This window comes from Equus przewalskii, chromosome 6 (genome assembly GCF_037783145.1).
Source record: "Equus przewalskii isolate Varuska chromosome 6, EquPr2, whole genome shotgun sequence".
In the NCBI taxonomy this organism is placed as follows: Eukaryota; Metazoa; Chordata; class Mammalia; order Perissodactyla; family Equidae; genus Equus; species Equus przewalskii.
Genome location: NC_091836.1, coordinates 75,202,483 through 75,224,132, shown reverse-complemented (window position 1 = coordinate 75,224,132; position 21,650 = coordinate 75,202,483). Strand labels below are relative to the sequence as shown.

General features: G+C 37.0%; 2 pseudogenes; both read right to left on the bottom strand.

The window, feature by feature from the left end:
- Nucleotides 1–5,011: 5,011 nt before the first annotated feature.
- Nucleotides 5,012–5,940, bottom strand: LOC103555722 (olfactory receptor 56A3-like; annotated as a pseudogene).
- Nucleotides 5,941–19,633: 13,693 nt separating this feature from the next.
- LOC139084272 (olfactory receptor 52E5-like) lies at nt 19,634–20,572 on the bottom strand (annotated as a pseudogene).
- Nucleotides 20,573–21,650: the final 1,078 nt, after the last annotated feature.

Here is a 21,650-nt window from a genome sequence, read left to right as displayed (position 1 = left end):
TTTACGATGGCCAAGATATGGAAACAATCTAAGTCTCCAAAGATGGATGAATGGCTAAAGAAAAGAAAAGAAGGAAATCTTGCCATTTGCGACAAGATGGATGAAACTTGAAGGCGTTATGCAAGTGAAATAAATAAGTCAGAGAGAGAAAGACAAATATTGTGTGATCTCACTTACATGTGGAATCTAAAAACAAACACGAAACAAAAATACGAGCTCATAGATACAGAGTACAGATTGATGGTTGCCAGAGGCAGGGGATAGGAGGCGAGTAAGACAGGTGAATGGGGTCAAAAGGTGCAAACTTCCAGTTATAAAATAAATGAGTCATGGGGATATAATGATGACTATAGTTAGTAATATGTTTTGGATATTTGAAGGTTGCTAAGGTAGTAGATCTTGAAAGTTCTCATGATAAGAAAAAAATTGTAACTATGTATGGTGATAGATGTTAATTAGACTTGTGATCATTTCTAATATAAAAATATTGAATCATTATGTTTCACACCTTAAACTAACATAATGTTATATGTCAATTATACCACAATAAAAAAATAAAAGAAATGCAATCAGCAAGATGTTATTAAATTCTTCGTCCATAGAAAGAAAACTTGAAAACTCTCATTGACCAGGCTGAATGTCTCCCCCGTCCCTGCCTCCCCCCTACATCCTGGAATCCCTGGTAAAGTGTATGGGGAAGGGTGATTATTTTAGGTCTCTTTTATTTACAGCTACTCCAGCCAGATTCAATAATCTTCTACCATTTGGCTCAGATCTGCCTCCAGCGGCATCCGGTCTAGGAGGAAGGAGAATGAAATTATGTATTTAATCAACATTTGAAGATGATGCTTTAGTGTTGAGCACCATCCCAATGAAAATTACCAAAGATTTAACATCTCTGTGTTGTAGCATTCCCTCTCGAGAACCATTATGATAATTGGGTCCTGCCTTTAAGGCCCAGCCTCTTCTTTTGTATGTCTCTGGTTGTGGGATTGGGTCCCTGCTTTGGTTCTGACTTGAGTTCCTACTCTATTATTCTGCATTGACCTCCAGTTCTCGTCCAGGCCTAGGGTGAGCATCACCTTCTCAGAGCCAGTTCTCCTTTGTCTGTTTGGAACCAGACGTTCTGCTACCTGCAGTCAGATCTCCCCAGGGGCCACTGCCCTGGATTTCTGCCCTCCCCTCCCCATGCTATATCCCATCCACCTGCCGGGATCTACTACTTCTTGGACTTCTGTTTGTCCTCGGCTTAGGCTTCTGAACTTATTGTTCCATCTGATTGGAACAGTCTTATCTTATATGTTCAAGCGATTAACTTCTCAACATTCAGAATCTCAATTCAAAAACCACCTCCATGAAGAGTACATCCTTAATAATTACATCCAAAGTGGCCTCCTTCTCCTACTGCAGGTCATTGTACCACATTGTACTTTCCTTTTTCTCTATACCACTTATCACTTTCTGAATGATTTATTTATTTATTTACCTATTTAATGATTGAACTTCCCTTTAAAATGTATCTGGAGCTTGTCTTTTTTGCTCCTGATCCCATCCTCGAATCCTAGATCCTGTTATGTCTGGCACATGTCAGGTATTAAATACACATTAAAGGAATAACTGGTCCCAAAGTCAGACATGCAGGGCCACTGCCATGCCCTGTGGACATTCTGAAATATATTCTTAGATTAATCTCCAGTACCAGTTGGAATGTCCCCTAAGGTATCTTTCTGATGTACCTACCAGTGATAGGAGACGAGTCCCTAATTCCTGGTAACATTAACATTACCAACAAAATCTTCATTTCAACATTATCTGTATAGTTGCTCCATAGTTCAAAGGGCCAGATTTCCTATTTGTTTCTTTTTGAATGTTAGATTATAAAATATTCTATATCTCTTAGGTTTTTTTTTAAATAAAATTAATCAGTTTCAAATACTGATATGCAAAATTGCGAAACACCTGCTGAAGGCAAGGTTTAAACTTAAGATTAAAAAAATGAGGTAATTGTTTCCTTTCTGATAAACTCTTAACATGAACAACCACTGCTTACCCTACTGTTAATATTCCTAATTATTCACTAATAAAAACTAATTAGGAATAACATTTTCCTGGATTTATTTATGGCTCATCTTCAGCCTCAATCCTGTCCCTGCAGAATTTGTGCCTATATGACATGCATAAAGCTAATAAATAAGACTTCCACCATTTTAATCTTTTCATCCTGTTTTCTAATATATTTATATTCTGCTTTCTCGTTATTTTAGCACAAAGTAGTCATCATTCTCCCTAATTCTCTGGCTTCCTTTTCTCTTTGTGGTAAAACAGAAACAGATAAGAGAAATTTTATTTATTATTGTGGCTATTTGTTTAGAGTGAACTCTTTTTTGTCCCACTAACTTGTTTTTCCTATCCATTTTCCTGTGTTTTAAATCAGTGGCTGGAGAAAATCTTAATACATTTCATGTGTCTTGAAGGGGATATAGCCACTGTTGTTATCTACTGTGTTTTTCATAGAAATTTCACATACATTTTTTAAGCAATCCAGAATTTATGTTCCCACATTTTAAAAATTATATGTAGATAAAACAATGCAGAGTTCTTAATAACATAAAAAATATCAAAGTTCCATTTCAGTAGAAATAGATTGTGATAAATTCCTCAGTTCTGGGAAACCATTTCGTCTAAGTTTCATTCTGCCATTTTATTGAAAAATCTGGGTTTGCTTTGAGGTAAGTTGACATGAGTCACTGTTAGACCTCATGATTTTTAGACCATTGATGGAAAGATGTTGGAAAAAACATCATTTGGAAGTTGCAAGCATTGTTTATTTCATAATAGTAGTTGATTAAATTTGCTTTAGAAGTAGAGCCTATTTTTATTTTGAGAATCCTTCTCATTGATGTTTAGTTATAACTATGTTGAATTAAGACCTTCTTCTGAAATAGTAGCATTTGCAAGAGTGAGATATTAATTGACTATTCTGGTCTATGTAATAGAGAGTGTATTGTGTGAATGAAATTTAGACCTAATATTACCTGCAATTATTGTTTATTATTAGGATGGTGTAACAGTAGGATGCATTTTCGTTTTCAGGGAGATGCTAATAGGAGTCCAGTAGTAGTGAAACCAAAGACTATTGGAAAAAGTTCAAATTGATTTCTATTCATCACTGAATGGAGGATTAAATAAATTGACAAAGCATGGAAGACTATGCCTTAAATACATCCCATGATTCACCATTATATCTCAAGCTAAATGGCCCAGACTTTGAAAACTGTATGAATAGCAGACTTTGAGAATTTTCATTTTGGAGTCAGAAGGTAGGAATCCATCATTTTGGGTCTAGGAGGCCTTTCCCTGAATTGATATTTTCTCCATCAATAATCCTGGAAATGTGTTAATCCTAATGACAAGATGAAGTCTCAAATAGTCTTAGCTTTTTCAGAGGGAAATGCTTTGTCTGTCGGGGTTCACATGGCTATTGGACCAAAGAGTAAACACACATGGAGCCCTCCCATAAGAAAGGACCAAAAGCTTGCTCTGAGAAGGCAAATGCAGGCTGGGACTTGTAAATGATATGAATATATAAACGATATTTCAGGCAAGCTTGGATTTTGACCTGTGAACAAAATCATAAATTGTCATATTTGGAAGTTATCCTCAATACAATGTTCAAATTTCCCACTTATTTTCAATTATCTTGAGGGAATTTGGGAAGGGTTCATGCCTATACTTAAAGGGAAGAAGTATGGAAAAGAAACTCAATAATGAAAGTGACACCTGTCTTAAAGCTGGGCATGGTTACATAGATTGTTAGAACTAGGAATATGTTTTAAAATAATTAGTTTACTATCTTTGTGTTACAGATGAGGACTCTGAAACTCAATGAGGCTGCTGATTTGTTCCTAGTCCCACATCTTATTTGTGGTTGTGCAAGTCCTAGAAGGCAGAACTTCCAGCTCACCATTTCAGGCTTTTTCTCTTTTCAAGTCACTTACTGTGCTTATTTGTGCCCCATTTCTTTCCGCTTCCTTATGTTTAAATGAAAACATTCCTTCAATAGTAAAGGATCTAGATTGCTTTCTATTCTGCCTAAACAGCATATGAGTTCCTCAATGATTGCAAATTTGTTTTGTGCATCTTGCTCTAACAAACTTCCTGTATCAGAGCAGTTGCTTAGAAAACATTTCTTCAATCATTAAAAGGCCCTAGGATATTTTAATGTCATTGTTGGAACGTCTTCTGATACTAAGCATATTAATACATCAAAGCAGAGCTCTTTATGCACATCACAAACTGAATAATTTTAACTTCTGAAGGTGAAGCTTGAAGCACAGACAATGGTGCGAAGACATTGAGGAAGAGGATTTATATGATAACTCCTTCTCTTAAACCCAGTAAATCCCATTTCTCCACATGTGAGCAATTCTTGCAAGAGTTCTACTCTTTTGAGGGTTGCACTTGACAAGACACTGGCTTTACTTGATAAAGCACAGGAGGAGAAGAAACTTATTGCCTTGGTTGGAGGTAAGTGAAAGAGATTTACTTACGGACTCTAGCTGCTTTTCATCATTCAGGGCTAAGATTTAAAATACTGTAGTCTTTTCACAACTGCAATATGCAAGTGGGCTAATAACAACAATAAGTTAGAAGCAATGACATTAATATCCACAGTTCTGTTTTATAAAAAATTACGTATACAGAAATAGTAAATACATTATTAAGTAGGATTTATTTCTCCACTGTAGATTTGTTCTCTGAGTTCTCACACTTTAGATAGAATCATAAAAATAGAATCATAAAAATTTTTTTTAAAGGTCACAGAAATGTCAGATTTTGGGGAGAGAACATAGGGATTTGAAGAGAAAGGAGAGACAAGAAATTGCTTGAGTTAATTTTACTTTTCTCCTTGAACATATGTCTCTGAGCTATGGGTTTACAACCAATTTCCTGTTAACTGTTTTAGAAGTCATTCTATTTTAGGAGTTCAGAGATCCAGTTATCCTTATTATTACCCTTTCTTCAGTAACCTCTGGATTCATTGCTTCATCTCTTGGGTTCGCACTCCATAAACAACGGGGTTGAGGGCTGCAAGGATGACATGGTGGAGGACATTGAGCAAGACTGGCACATCAGGGGAGACTTTCTTCTTTGCCACATGAGTGAGGATGAAGACCAGAAGGATGGTGCTGAAGAACAGGATAAGGATGAAGTGGGAGCCACATGTGCTTAGGGCCTTGGCCACAGCACCCTCTGCTTTGCGTTAGCATAGCTTACAGTATGAGGGTGGAGGAGAGAAAGATGAAGATGAAGTCAGATTGTAGCAAAGTCTAGCCTCCAGCAAACTGGAGGAGGCGACTGATGGTGACATCATCACAGGAGAGCCTGGAGACTGATGTTGGTGCAGATGCAGTTCTCAATGACATTTATCCCACAATAATAAAGTCAGGCAGAGAGGATGGGAATGGACATGGTAAGAAGTGCATTTCTGGCGAAAATAAAAATGGCAGCCTTGGCTACAAATTGGTCAGTGAGGTTAGATGATTACCTAAATGGGTGACGGATGACTGCATAGTGGTCATCGGCTATGACCATGAATGTGCAAGACTCCAAAGCAAAGAAGCAATTCGTGATGTACATCTGAAGGAAGCAGGCAAAGAAGCTGATGCACCTGAGGTCAAACCAGAAGATGGCCAAGACTTTTGGAATATGGTGAAACAGAGCACCATATCTAGCAGGGAAAGGAGGCTGAGCAGCTAGTACAGGGGCTGGTGCAGAGGCCTCCAGCTGGATGGTGATCAGAATAGTGTTAGCCCTTCTGACCAGAAGGAAGAGGAGGCTGAGGGGCAGGGACAGCCAGAGCCGCCAGCTGGGAGACCTAACAAAACACTGTAGGAGGAAGTTTGAAACCCCAGTGGAGCCATTTCTGTGAGGTGTCATCTTGTGGATTTTGTTTCTATAGATTCCTTTCATCATCTAAAAAGTCAGGATCAAAATTAGCTTCTGACTGTACTGACAATGGAAGAAAAACTCAGCTTAACTGGGTTCAATTTATGGCTTCTAGCAGATTATTTTGCTTAAATGGAGATTTTGTATGTTACATACAGAAAATAAATTTATTTTAATCTTTTACAAATTTTTTTTCTGTTCATTAATGGAATATTTCTAAGTTTTGAATGAAAAAATCTTATAAAGTAGAATGAGTTATGAACAACTAGCTGTGAGGCAATATCCTTGCAATTGAGGATTGTGATAAAAATAGGTCCTCTGATTTCAGCAGCGTGGAGGTGGTGAAATTGGTCCTCTCTGAGTCTCTTTGCCCGGTTGCCCAGATAATGTTCCCAACATCCACACCAGGTGCTGTTTATTCATTCTTTTCTTCTTATTTACCTTTTATTTACTCTTAAATACAGTGGACACAGAGATTAAGTATTATTCTTGTTCTCAAGGAGTGACAATCCCTTGGGGATTGTCAATTATAAGACAATTATAAGACAAAATGATAATAAAGACAGAGCAGTGTGCAGAATATTTTGAGAGTGTAGGTTAGGATTAACTTCATTCACGTGAAAGTAAAGTGTTCTCAGGACTCCTCTCTTGCTGAATTTTAAAGGCAAGTCCAAAGAAGACTGTGAAAATGAGTTGCCTGTTGCAGTGAGAGATGCTTGTAAAATGTTTGAGGTCAGCATTTCTGGAGTGTTTAAAATCATGCTGTGTGTGGTCCCTAGATCTGTCTACTTCATACAGATCTTCTGCTCAGGTGTCATCCCATGAGTGTAATTCTGTTTCATCGGTATTTAAACTTCACTATTTTGCATCTGTTTAGCTAGCTGGTAAAATGTAAACATGTTTTCAGCGTACCGAATGAATTTACAATACTTGCCAGGCACTTTGCTAAAATATATTAGGAGGATTATCTCACTTGATTATTAAAATTACCCTGGGAGGTATGTCTTCAATGACTTCACAAGTGAGGAAAATGAGAAGAAAAAAAGTTGAGAAAATTCCAAAATCACAGGTGGTAAAACTCCCAATCTAGATGCAGATTCTATTTGATTTTAAACCCAATGCTTATTCACCTATCCTGTACTACTAGCTAAAGAGCATTGGTTTGACAGTCTCTCAGGATTTCTCTGAGCCTTGTAATGCTATGATACCATATTTGGTTCCTCAATCTCTGAAAAAAGAACAAATCTGTCCCCCAGGGTAACAATTTTGGAAGGTTGAATACAGTATTAGAGAGATGTCTCTGGAATGGGGCCTGAGTGGATAGTATGAACCCAGAACTGAAAATATTTTTCAATCATCAGAATCTAATTTGATGTATCTGTTAAAATGACACATTCATTCCCACATATGTATATCCTTGATCCCACACTTCCAGTCTTGTTCACTTTGTTTTCTCTTAGCCCTCAACCTTCTTACCAAATGGCCCTGGGAATTGCTGAGTCAGCAAAAGATAATAGGCTTTACCCTCTCCCTTCCCCAATTCCTCTCTTCATTCCTTTCGACGTTCTGCTTTAAAATCAAAGGAGTTCTGTCTAATTAGTGTCTGCCGGGAACTGTCCCTCTCTCTGGAGGCAAAAGTAACTTCAAGATACATTAGGAGTTTACATTACCTCCAAGTTCTTTTCCTGCTATTAACAATAACTTATGTTGGGGCCAGCCCTGTGGTGGAGTGGTTCTGCGTGCTCTGCTTCAGCAGCCCTGGGTTTGCGGGTTTGGGTCCTTGGTGTGGACCTACTCCACTTATCAGCCATAATGTGGAGATTTCCTACATACAAAGTCGAGGAAGATTGGAACAGCTGTTAGCTCAGGGCTAATCTTCCTCAAGCGAAAAAGAGGAAGACGGGGAATGGATGTTAGCTCAGGGCGAATCTCACACACACACATACAAATCAGCATAGCATATGTTAACAATGCCTTCGTAAATTTCAAAGTGGTTTTAAAGTTATCTCATTTATGTCAATGAGACACAGTACACAAAGCAGAATTGCTATTTTACCAGTTAAGTTTGTCCCAACACATGCAAATTGCAGTGTCAGTTTCTAACACTGCTTCCTTCCATCAGGTCTTGTACATTTCAGCTCTTCCTCGTCTCACACATTCTGTAGTAATATTATAGTGCTTTTATTCTTAGCACAGCCCCAAATCGCACCATAATTAAACTGGATTAAGGATCCCTGCTTGATTTCTGGAGGATCCAGCCACACAGAAGTGCCTCTTCTGCAGGAAAAGAGGATCCATAAGGAAATCTAGAAAAAATAGAATATTTTTTTATTTCCTGAATAGTCTTGGAAAGATTATTTCCAGCACTAGGATAGCATTTCTGGAGAGCACAAAGGAAGAATTTTCCATTCTTTCTTTTTTTTTCCGTCTTGGTTTTTTTTCCTCCTTCTTTCTATTTTTCCTTCAACCAATACTTTTTTCCACAAGAAGTTAGTATCTACTGAACTCTAGGGCTAAAGTATTTGGATATATATATATCTTTTTCTCTTCCTTTTTGAAGCTTCCTCAGCAATCAGGGACAGTCTATCACAAGAGTAGGACCAAGGTCCCAAAGCTAATAATTTCTTGCCCCCATCAGGGGCAGGCTGAGGAAGGCAATTGAAGCTGGAGACCAATGCAGAGAACTAACTCCCCCTGTTCCTGTGCTCCAGGATGGAACTATGTCACAGCACCCAGGAAGCAGAGACTTTGAAATTTGGAGTGGATGAAAAGGATAGCTTAGCATCATGGTGTTTGGATACACTTGTGAAACATTCCCACCAGTCTATCCTTCAATCTTATGGACTGAATCCAGAGACATAAAGGAAATTACTTTTTTTGGCAGATCTTCTAATATTAGCATTTCAGCTTTTAGAAATTCTTTAGGTTGAGATATGTTATTCTTTCTCTCCTCACCCTCATACACATCTTTGTTTTCCGATCTCTGTCGCTACATAGAGTGAGTTAATTCCTCCCCCAATGAATCAGGTATTTATATATAGATTTGTTCTAGATCTGGGTTTCTAGATTTCCAGACCTCAGACTAAAAACACCTAATTTATTCTACTGGGTTCTACTTTTCAGCTATCCCAAGACATTAGTTAATTTTCCACAGACAAGCTCCAGCTTAGGTATATCCCTGGTACATAAAGACCCCAGACATGGTCAAGGCAGTTAAGAAGGGTCCTCTTGTTACAGAGGACACAGTCTCTACTACCCCTGTTCAGACCACTTAAGCACCCTTGACCCAGGAAAGGACTGGGATACACATCAGGACTTAAGAGATAGGGTCCCCTGCCTTTTGGCACATCTTGGTATTCATGGCCCTCAGGCCCCTCTCCAGGTTTTCCTTCTCAGACTCACTTTCAGAGGATGCAGTAGCATGGGTTCTGGCTCCACTGATGTTGGAGCTCTGACTAATATAGCTGAGACTGTTTTAACCTGAGTGGCCTCAAGGACCCTTCCATGGGGGAACCTGTCCTTTTCTATTCCCTTGAGAGGGAGGTGGAAACCAAGAATGGCAAGCTCCCAAGGCTCTCCTGGGACACATAGGCATGCGGTTAAAGAAGAGAATGGTTGCTTCTCAGCCTGAGAAAAGACGTCTTTGGGAGCCCAGCCCTATGAGACACTATATTGTTTATATGATCTGCAGTGAGTCATTTCTCTGGACATCAAGGACTTCCATATACACCCGTATGTTCACACATTTATGTGCAGGTATACTCGCATCTTCCTCCAAGGATGCAGTAAGTTCATTCACAAGTTCTTGAGGACTTCAAGCACATGCTTAGTGGTGGATAGGTATTTTCTATCCTTGTTCAATGGATAGATGACCACTTATCATGCTTTCAACCATCACATTATAGTGATAAAAGTGAAATGAAACAAAAATTCTTACTTACAGAGCAATGAAACCCGTTTTCCAGAGATGATATCCATGTAAAGAAAATTTTGTTACAGGAAAAATTTGGTCTTAAAAATTTGATCAAAATGTAATTTGATCTTAACTTGATAATTTCTATGGAAAATGGAGTATTTCTTTATTTATTTTCCTTTGGGACCTCAGGTGCCCTGAATTGAGGTACCCACACTCTTCACATTATAGTACACTAATATCATGACCTTGGTTTAGCCTTATGCTAATGTTTTTATTTATTAATAACAATAACAAAATTTAATTTTACTTTGCTTTCGTCACCCAACCTCAATCCCAATTCCTGCCCCCTCCAAAAGGCACAGAACTGATTTAATTAATAGATGTCCTTCTTGACTCACTTTTAATATGTTTGCCTTTTTTATTTTTTCAAATTATTTTATTGAAGTCATTTTGGTTTATATCATTGTGCAAATTTCAGTTGTATGTTATTATATCTCCATTTCTGTATAGACTGCTCATGTTAACCAATACTCTAGTTTTTATCCATACCATATGTATGCACCCCTTTACCCCTTCAACCTCCCCTGACCACCACCCCCTCTGGTAACCACCAATCCATTATCCTTATCTATTTGTTTGTTTATCTTGCACAAATGAGTGAAATCATATGGTGTTTATTTGTCTCTGTATGACTTATTTAATTTAGCATAATACACTCAAGATCCATCTGTGTTGTCACAAATGGCATGATTTTGTCTTTTTTATGGCTGAGTAGTGTTTCATTGTATATACGTACCACATCTTATTTATCTATTCATCCATTGTTGGGGACTTGGGTTGCTTCCATGTCTTGGCTATTGTGAATAATGCTGCAATGAACATAGGAGTGCATAAATCTTTTTGAGTTATTGATTTCATGCTCTTTCGATAAATACACTGTAGTGAATAGCTAGATCATATGGTATTTCTATTTGTAATTTTTAAAGAAATCTCCATGTTGTTTTCCATAGTGGCTGCACTAGTTTGCATTCCCACCAGCAGTGTATGAGGCTTCCCTTTTCTCCACGTCTTCTCTGACTCTTGTTATTTCTTGTCTTGTTAGTTACAGCCATTCTGATGTGAGGTGATATCTCATTGTAGGATGTTTTTTTGTGGTTTCGATTTGCATTTCCCTAATAATCAGCAATGTTGGACATCTTTTCAAGTGCCTGTTGGTTACTTGCATGCCTTCTTTGGAAAAATGTCTGTTCATATCGTCTGCCCATTTTTTGATTGGGGTTTTCATTTTTTCTGTTGTTGAGTTCTGTGAATTCTTTATATAATTTGGAGGTTAACTCCTTACTAGATATATAATTCACAAATATTTTCTTCCAGATGATGGGTTGTCTTTTTATTTTGTTGATGGTTTCCTTTGCCAGACAGAGCTTTTTAGTGTGATGTACACCTATTTGTTTATTTTTTCTTTTGTTTCCTTGCCTGAGTAGATATGGTATTCAAAAAGATACTGCAAAGACCAATGTCAAAGAGTACAGTGCTTGTATTTTCTTCTAGGGGTTTTATGATTTCAGGTCTTACATTCAGATATTTAATCCATTTTGAGTTAATTTTTGTGTATGGTGTGAGATAATGATCTACTTTCATTCTTTTGCATGTGGCTATTCGGTTTTCCCAATGCCATTTATTGAAGAGACTTTCCTTTCTCCATTATATGTTCTTGGCTCCTTTGTAGAAGATTAGCTGTACACAGATGAGTGGTTTTATTTTTGGTCTTTCAATTCTGCTCCATTGATCTAAGTGTTCATTTTTCTGCCAGTACCGTGCTGTTTTGATTGCTATAGTTTTGTGGTATATTGACGTCGGGGAGTGTGATACTTCTAGCTTTGTCGTTTTTTCTCAAGATTGCTTTGGCTATTCGGGGTCTTTTGTTGTTCCATATAAATTTTAGGATTCTTTGTTCTATTTCTGTGAAGAATGTCATTGGGATTCTGAATGAGATTGCATTGAATCTGTAGATTGCTTTAGATAATATGGACATTTTATCTATGTTTATTATTCTGAGGTATGAGCATGGAATGTCTTTCTATTTCATTATGTCTTCTTCAATTTCTTTCAACAATGTCTTCTAGTTTTCAGTGTATAGGTCTTTCACCTCCTTGGTTAAACTTATTCCTAAGTATTTTATTTTTTTTATTGTGAATGCAAATAGGATTGTATTCTTGATTTTTTTCTCCTAGTTCATTTTTAGTATATAGAAATGCAAACGATTTTTATATGTTTCTTTTGTACTCTGAAACTTTTCACTGTATTTCTTGATTATTTCTAATAGTTTCCTGGTGCATCCTTTAGGATTTTCTCTATATAGAATCATATCATCCACCAATAGTGACAGTTTTACTTCTTCCTTTCCAGTTTGGATACCTTTTATTTCTTTTTCTTGACTAATTGCTCTGCTAAAACCTCCAGTACTATGTTGAATAAGGGTGGTGACAGTGGGCATCCTTGTCTTTTTCCTCTTCTCAGAGAAATATCTTTCAGTTTTTCACCGTTGTGTATGATTTTAGTTGTGGATTTGCCACATATAGCTTTTATTATGTTGAGGTACTTTCCTTTGAAACCCATTTTACTGAGAGTTTTTATCATAAATGAATGCTGTATCTTTTCAAATGCTTTCTCTGTATCTCTTGAGATGATCATGTAATTTTTATTCTTCATTTTGTTAAGGTGGTGTATTACATTGACTGATTTGCAGATGTTGAACCATTCCTGCATCTTTGGAATAAATCTCACTTGATAGCAGTATATGATCCTTTTAATGTATTACTGTATTTTATTTGTGAATATTTTCTTGAGGATTTTTACATCTATGTTCATCAGCAATATTGGCCTGTAATTTTTGTTTTATGTGTTGTCCTTGTCTGCTTTTCATATCAGGGTGATATTGGCTTTGTAAAATGAGTTACAAAGCAACTCATCCTCTTCAATTTTTCAGAAGAGTTTGAGAAGGATCGGTATTAAATCTTCTTTGAATGTTTGGTAGAATTCAGCAGATAAGCTATTTGGTCCTGGACTTTCGTTTTTTGGTAGGTTTTGATTACTCCTTCACTCTCTTTACTTATGATTGGTGTATTCAGATTTTCTATTTCTTCTTGATTCTGTTTTGGGAAGTTGTATGACTCTAAGAATTTATCCATTTCTTCTACATCATCCAATTGTTTGACATAGCTTTTCATGGTATTCTCTTATAATCCTTTGTATTTCTGTGGTGTGTCTTGTAATTTCTCCTCTCTCTTATCTAAATTTATTTATTTGAGTCTTCTCTTTTTCTTAGTGAGTCTGGCTAGTGGTTTATCAATTTTGTTTATCTTCTCAGAGAATTAGCTCTTAGTTTCATTGATCCTTTCTATTGTTTTTTTTTTAGTCTTTTTTTCATTTATTTCTGCTCTGATTCTTATTATTTCCTTCCTTCTACTGACTTTGGGCTCTGTTTGTTGTTCTTTTTCTAGTTATTTTAGGCATAGAGTAAGATTGTTTGTTTGAAATTTTTCTTGTTTTTTGAGGGAGGCCTGTATTGCTATAAATTTCCCTCTTAGTACCACTTTAGCTGCATTCCATACATTTTGGTATGTGTTTTCAAGCATTTGTCTCCAGGTATTTTTTGATTTCTCCTTTGATTTCTTCATTGATCAATAGTTGTTCAGTAGCATGTTGTTTAGTCTCTACATATTTGCGAATTTTCCAGCTTTTTTCTTGTAGTTGGTTTGTAGTTTCATATCACTGTGGTCAGAAAAGATATTTGACATGCTTTAGATCTTCTTAAACTTATTGAGAATTTCTTTGTTTCCAAACATGTGGTCTATCTTTGAGAATGTTCCATGTGCATTTGAGAGGAATGTGTATTCTGCTATTTTGGGATGGAATGTTCTATATGTAACTATTAAGTCCATCAGGTCTAGTGTTTCATTTAAGGCCACTGTTCCTTGTTGACTTAGTCTGAATGATCTATCCATTGATGCAAGTGGTGTGTTAAAGTCCCCTACTGTTATTAGGTTGTTGTCAATTTCTCCCTTTAGGGCTGTTAATAGTTGTTTTGTATACCTTGGTTCTGCTGTGTAAGGTGCATATATATTAGTAAGTATTGTGCCTTCTTGATGGAAAGTCCTTTTTATCATTATATAATGCCCATCTTTGTCTCTTATTTTCTTTTTTGTCTTAAAGTGCTTTGTCTGATATAAATATGGCTACACCTGCTTTCCTTTGCTTGCCATTTTCTTGAAGTATCATCTTCCATACCTTCACTCTGAACCTATATTTGTCTTTAGAGCTGAGATATATTTCCTGGAGGCAGCATATTGGGTCTTGTTTTTTTATCCAAGCAGTCACTTTGTGTCTTTTGATTGGCGAATTCAATCCATTTACATTTAGAGTGATTATGATTTTTGAGGGCTTAATACTTCTATTTTATCTTTTGTTTTTTCTGGTGTTCTATATTTCTAGTTTTTCTTTTTCCTTGTATTTCTGTCAGCCATTTCAGTTTGGTTGTTTTCTGTGATGTTTTTCTCAGTTTTCTCTTTATGATTTGTGACTGCTCTGATTTTTTCTTTGTGGTTACCATGAGGTTTGTATAAAATATCTCATAGGTGAGATAGCCATTTTTCTGATATCCTCTTATCTCCATTAGCATATGAAGGTTCTGCCTTTTTCCTCTTCCCCTTCTATGCTATTGCTTTCACAAGTTATTCTTTTTTGTGTTGTGAGTTTCTGAGCAAATTGAAGTTGTTATTGTTTTTTGATACTTTCTTTCCCTTTAACTTTTATGTTATATTTAAATGCTTACTAATCTATTGTGATATAGTGCTGCAATTCTGTCCATTTATTTATCTCCTTGTGGCAAGCTTTGTAAACTTTTACCTTGTTGTTTTGGGTAGGAGGACTCCTTTCAACATTTCTTGTAAGGCTTGTCTAGTGGTGATGAATTCCCTCAGCTTTAGTTTGTCTGGGAAAGTTTTTTATTTCTCCATCATATCTGAAGGATAACTTTACTGGATAAAGTATTCTTGGCTTATAGTTTCTGTCTTTCAGCATTTTGAATATATCATTCTACTTTCTATTAGTCTGTAGAGTTTCTGCTGAGAAATTTGCTCAAAACTTGACAGGAGTTGCTTTGTAGGTTATTTTCTTCTCTCTTGCTATCCTTAATATTTTTTCTTTTACATTGACTTTTGGCAGTTTTAATATTATATGCCTTGGAGAAGGTCTTTTTTTCATTGAGGTAATTAGGAGTTCTATTGGCTTAATGTACTTGCATGTTCAGTTCCTTCCCCAGGTTTGGGAAGTTCTCCACTATTATTTGCTTGAAAAAGTCTCTGTTCCTTTGTCTCGTGTTTCTCCTTCTAGGACACCTATAATCTTTATGTTGTTTTTCCTAATTGAGTGGGAGATTTCTCAAGGAATTTCTTAATTTTTAAAAAATCTTAGTTCTCTCTCCTCCATCTGAATCCTTTCTAGGTTTCTATCTTCTGGCTCGCTAATGTTCTCCTCTATATGGTCTACTCTATTTTCAATGCTTTCTACTTTATTTTTCATCTCATTAATCTTGCTCTTCATCTCCCGAATTTCTGGGATTTTTTTTTTTTAGAGTTTCAGTCTCTTCAATGATGTACTCCTTCTGTTCATTAATTTTATTCCTGAGCTCGTTGAACTGTCTTTCTGAGTTTTCTTGTAACTCATTGAGTTTCTTTATGACAGATCTTTTGAATTCTCTGTCAGTTAGATTGTAATGTTCTGTGACTTCAAGTCTTGTTTCTTGAGGATTGTCATCATTCTCATTCTGTTCTGCCATGTTACTTTGGTTCTTCACAGTGTTTGAAGAACTGATCTTCTGCCAGTGTATGTGTGGTAGTAATCACCTTCTCTTATTTGGGTATAGCTTTGGTTACTTGGTTCTGGTCTGCTTCTGGTTGTATTTGAGAGCCTATGCTTTCCACCTTCCACTGCCTCTGTTAGAGGCACTGTCAGCACCCCCCTTGTGCTGCCTTGTGCCTCTGAGTTTGCTGGTGCTTTGCTGCTTATGATATTGCTGCAGTCTCAGATATCACCAGGCTGCAAACACTTCTGCTGCTTATGGGGTCACCTGGGTCTTGTGTTCCTCCACTGACTCTCTCTGAGCTCTCCATAGGCAGATGCTGTTACCTCATGTGTTACTGCTCCCAGGTTGTCTGGGGGTGCTAGTAGCACAGCTGCCAATGGTGCTGGGCTCATGGATGACCCTGTCACTGCCAGAGGCCTGGGGACCTAGGGACTTGTATGCAGCCCCCACTGCAGGTTGAGTTGGTGTAGGGGTGCCACCACTGGGGGCTGTGTCACTGGTTCTGCTGTGGTTCCTGAAGCCTCTTGTCACAGGTTCCATCTGCCACAACTTAGGGGGGAGAAGGGACTGTTTTTTTCTGTTCCTGTGGCCTCCCCTCATGGTCATGTGACCCACTGGATTGTTGCCACCTGGGGAGGTGGAAAAGGATGCTCCGCTGCCTTCTTGGGGTCCAGGCCACCCACCTTCAGATGACTAGGTGCATGGCTCTCTTATGCATCCCGTTGTGCTGTGGAGGGATTTGCGTTGGTCAATGAATGCCTGATTGGTTGTAATTTGGAGGGGAGAGACAAAGGAAACAACTCTCTATCATGATGCTGACATCACCTCTGTCAATATGTTTATTCATCTCTAGGTTATCCATAAGAAAGAGTTTTTCTCAGTATTGAACAGTATTTTTTTTAGTTTTTATTGTTTTATTGGATCTCATTGGTTTATATCATTGTGTAAATTTCAGATGTACATCATTATATTTCAGCTTCTGTATAGACTGCATTGTGTTTACCACCAAAAGTCTAGTTCCCATCTGTCATCATACATATTGCCCCTTTACCCCTTTTACCCATCTCCTGCTCCCTTCCCCTCTGGTAACCACCATTCTGTTAGCCATATCTATGTGTTTGTTTATCTTTCACATATGGGTGAAATCATACAGTAATTTTTATATAGTGTATTATATTATAAATCTCATCTTGTTCCTTAAGCACTCTCTAAAAAAAATCTATCCAGGGTACAACATCTAAATCTAATTTATTCTTTTAACTCTGAATAGTATTCTATTGTATATATATAATTTTTTATTAATACAGGCAACATTTAGTTTGGGATCTTTCTGTTAATACATTAGAAAGAATACTGTCATTTGTCATTTTTTAAAATGGTTGTGTGAACGTTTCTCTATGGTATTTGCCTAGGAGCAGGATTACTGAATCACAGAGTACAAACTTACTTTTCACTAACTACACTAGATTTCTCTAGGATACCTATGCACTCCTAACAGAATTACGTTAAGTTTCTTGATTTCTTATATGCACAGCAGCATTAGATATTATACAGCTTTTTTTTTTTTTAACAGATATACTGGTTAAAAATAGTCCTCATTGTTTTAATTTAGTTTTCCTGATTGCTGAATGTTTCTTAAATAAACTTTTTATTCATTCTGGTTTTCCTTTCTCTGAGTTACCTACTTATACTTTTTATCCATTCTTGCTCTTCTTTTTTCTTGATGACTCACATCAGAGCCTTGTATATTTTCAAATTTAAGTTTTAGAACATTTAATTCTATTTTAGACATTGTTAATATCCTCTTCCAATCTGTTACACATTTGGCTATTTTTGAAAATAATGTTTTCGTTAAATAGAAATCTGCAACTTTTATGTAGACAGCTCCAGGCAGATCTCTCCTAATAGTTTCTACTGTTGGACTTTTGTTCAAGAACTCTTTCCCCACCTCAAGGTCACAAAGTAATTATTCTGTATTTTATATGAGCTCTTGAATCTTATCTTTTATTTTTATGTCTTTATTTATGGTTTATGTTGTATATCGTGGGGCTGATATTCATTTGTTTACTCTGGTATAGTCATTTTAGTCATTAAGATATTGAAGTTGATAAAAAGCTGCTGTTCTGATATCTGTGGGTGACTATCCCCATCATTGCCCTGATGTCTCCTAACTATTTAAGATAAGCAATTAATGGTTAAATTTTTGGCAGGCAGATGCCTTTAATTAGGAAGATACTGATTTACTCTGATCACTTAGTGTGTATGCTATAGTAGTTGTTAAATATTTTGGATATTATATCTATGGATATTCTAAAATATGCAGCCAACTTTATTTTCTGAAAATGGGGAGCCCATTTTATCACCACAATTTACTAAATCATGGATATTTACAGTACTGATTTGTTTTGTCAACTAAGACATCCTGTACATTTTCATGCACAAAAATCTGTTGTTGTCCAAATCATTATCTAAGTTGGTGTATCTGATCATTTTTGAATCAGTTCTACAATGTTTTTGTTACAATTGCTTTATGAAATATATTAATATCTGGTAGGGTTAATTGGACTTTATTTGGTTTCCCAAAATTGTTTTAGTTAATGTGAAGAATTACAGTGAATGATTTTTGTCAACTGAAGTGAGCACCAGTGCACATTCAAGAACTTTCTCTAGGCTATATTAACTTTTTTGCTCTTTGTCACAATATAGACTGAAAGAACTTAGAGCACTTTGACACTCCATATAGTAATCAGAGTGGTTAAACAGAAAGTGTCAAGTGCCCCGGATTCTCTCACAGAACACGTGCACATGACATGGTGGAAGATAAATACCACAAAGATTCAGGAGTTTGTCACATTAAGGACGTTTTCACATTTCCAATGGTTTGGAGCATGTTCAGACATCATCCCCATGTTAAAGGACAAAATATTCTTCCTTGCACCTCCTGCCACTAAGAAAGGAGCTTCTTTGGATTTTGGAAACAGCATATAATACCCTTAAGAATTCTAGTTTGATCCATTCACTAGGTGACAAGGAAGGCTGACAGGTTTGTTTGGGACCAAGATCAAGATAGAACTCTGCCACAAGTTTAAGCTGAATTTCAGGCAGCCCTGATTCTCAAACTATAGGATTTGGGAGATACAATGCTACTCCTGGTATTAATAGTAGATAAAGAAACTGGATAATTTTCTCTGATAAATTGTGAGTCTAAGCATAAATCCATGAAGTCTGCAGTAAAGAATGAAGCAGAGCACCAGCCACCATTCAAAACACAGCTCCAATCATCTGAATCAAGACATAAGAAGGTCGTACAGGCGTAGAAGCAACCCATCTTAACAAGAGAATAGTATTTTTGGAGTTGCCTAGAGCAACTACAGAGGGTACAAGTTACATAATCAGTTGTCCCAGACCTCATTTTTGCCTACTTCATTTGCATGAATGTTTTTCCTTCGTCGCACATTTATGGTGTCAAGGAGAATCTCTATGACCAGCTAAAAGGGAGAGGAAAAAGCTCTTCCTAAGTAATGAATTAATCAGCTTACTATGTGAAAATTAAAAATGCACCATTGCCACATTACAGCCTTAGTTATGGGAGAAACAAAGACTGAGACAGTTCTGAGCAGTGCATCCGGCCATCAACTTTGCGCAAAGAGAGAATTAGCAAGACTTGAAAATCAGTAGGGCTAAAGCACAGGTGTAATGCAATAGTGTCTGAGAGTGTTTAGACTAGAAGCTCTTCATTGGACCTTGGTTTCTCCTTCTAGCTGAATCTACACACAAATACACACACAAACACACATATGTATGTATGTATGTATGTATATATATATATATATACAAACATATGTATATTTATATATGTATCATAATGTCACATATAGTATCATGATTGGGGCAGTTGAGGATCAAATATCTTTAGGGTTAATAATTCTTAGGACTTGTTCCCAGATCTGCTTTGCCTTGACCCCATGGATAATAGGGTTGAGTGCAGGTGGAATGAGCATAGAGAGATTGGCCAGAAATATATGAATATAGCCAGGGATGCTATGACCAAATGAGTGTGTCAGAAAAGAGAAAAATGTTGGGATGTAGAAGATGAACATGACACAGACATGGGAACCACAGGTATTGAGAGCTTTGAATCAGGTATTCCATCATGGTAAGTGGAGCACTGCGTAGAGTATCTTCACATAGGAGAAAGCAATTACAGTGAGGTCAAGAATCCTACAGAAAAGCCAACCATCCCAAATAAATAATTGACCCTGATACTGGCATAGGAAAGACGGGCAATGCCCATATGCTCACAGCAGGTGTGAGGGATGATATAGGCACCACAGATGACAAAAGCAAGATGAGAAACACAAAAGAGATAACAGAGATAAAAGATTTCACTATAATGACTGTACCTAGAATGGCCACCACCTTGTCAATGAGGATCATGGTATATCTTAGGGGATTGCAGATGGCAACATAGCAGTCAAAGGCCATGACTTTCAGGACCCCAGACTCTGGCCTGTGCACAGATGAATCATAAACATTTGTGCAAGGCAGGAACCTAACAGTATTTTCTTGACATTGAGCCAGACAATGCCCAGCATCTTGGGGATAGTGCCAATGGACAGGCTTAGATCAAAACAGGCCAATATTCCCAGGAAGTAAAACATGGGATGGTGGAGACTAGGCTTGGACTGAATTATAAAGAGGATTATAATGTCCCCCGGGAGGGCAATCAGATATACAGCACAAAAGGGGAAACCAATCAAGATGTGAAAATTTTCCAGGCCTGGAATCCCAAGAAAGACAAGGGAGGAAGCATGGAATTGATTGGTGTTGTGATGGGACATCTTCATGATTTCTGGCCAATTTTCTCACACTGTGTTAAGACTCCAATCTCATTCATGCCATTCTTTCAGGTCATGGAGAGACATGGCATCAATTCTCTGCCTTAAAACTCAGCAGAAGTCCCTGGGATGGAAAGTGATAAAAGATTTTAAGAGCTCCCAAATGCAGAACACACCACCTTCTTGATATCTTGTTTTTCTGACCAAGATACATCCCAAACTTGATGCTCTGCTACAGTCCTAGGAATGGTGTAATATGTGCTTACATTTTAGAGGAACTTTTGTAATGTCACAATGAAGAATGTATTGAAGGGGCAGGTTAGGGTTTGAAGTAAGCTGAGTGAGAGATGATGCTAGCCTGATTTAAACAAGTGGTAATGGAGATGGTGAAGTGATGGCATATAAACTGAATTGGCAGAGAAGACTGATGTGATTTGAGGGATGAAATGGAGTAATAAGTAATGTTTAACTTTTAGGATTCTATCTTGGGGAAATGGGTGAATATTGGGGCTATTCGCTGAGATGTGGAATATAGCAAGAGAGAGTTTGTTTATTTTAGTTGAAGAGTGTAGGTGTTGACATCAGTTCTGAAATACGTGAATATAAAGTTCCTATTGAATCAAGTAGAGATTATCATCAGGCAGAATATTAGTGAAGCTCCCATTGTTCTTGAAGACTAGTACTTTTGGCATCAAGGAGTTTATAAAGCACTAAAAATTCTATGCACATGACTTTAGGAACCACAGGATCTCTACTGGGATTAAGACAATATCATTTTGTTCTTTTCCATGTTCAAAATATTTACAACCTCTAGAGAGCTATACTGGGATGAATATCACAGCAGTGAATGAATCTCTGTATCTTCTCAAAGGATCCTCAGGGAAATAAAGAAGTAAGAGGTAGAGAAAGGAGCCTATCTCAGAGATGACAAATCAAATGTCTTCAGGGAAAAGAAAATCTCACAAATGTGTTATACAGGGAGTTATGAATACTCTCTACTTGTTTACACTCTTGCCTGTCCAGTGGTGTTAAAATTTATTATAAAATATTAAGCAGTTCAAACAAAATATGCAGGTTGGAT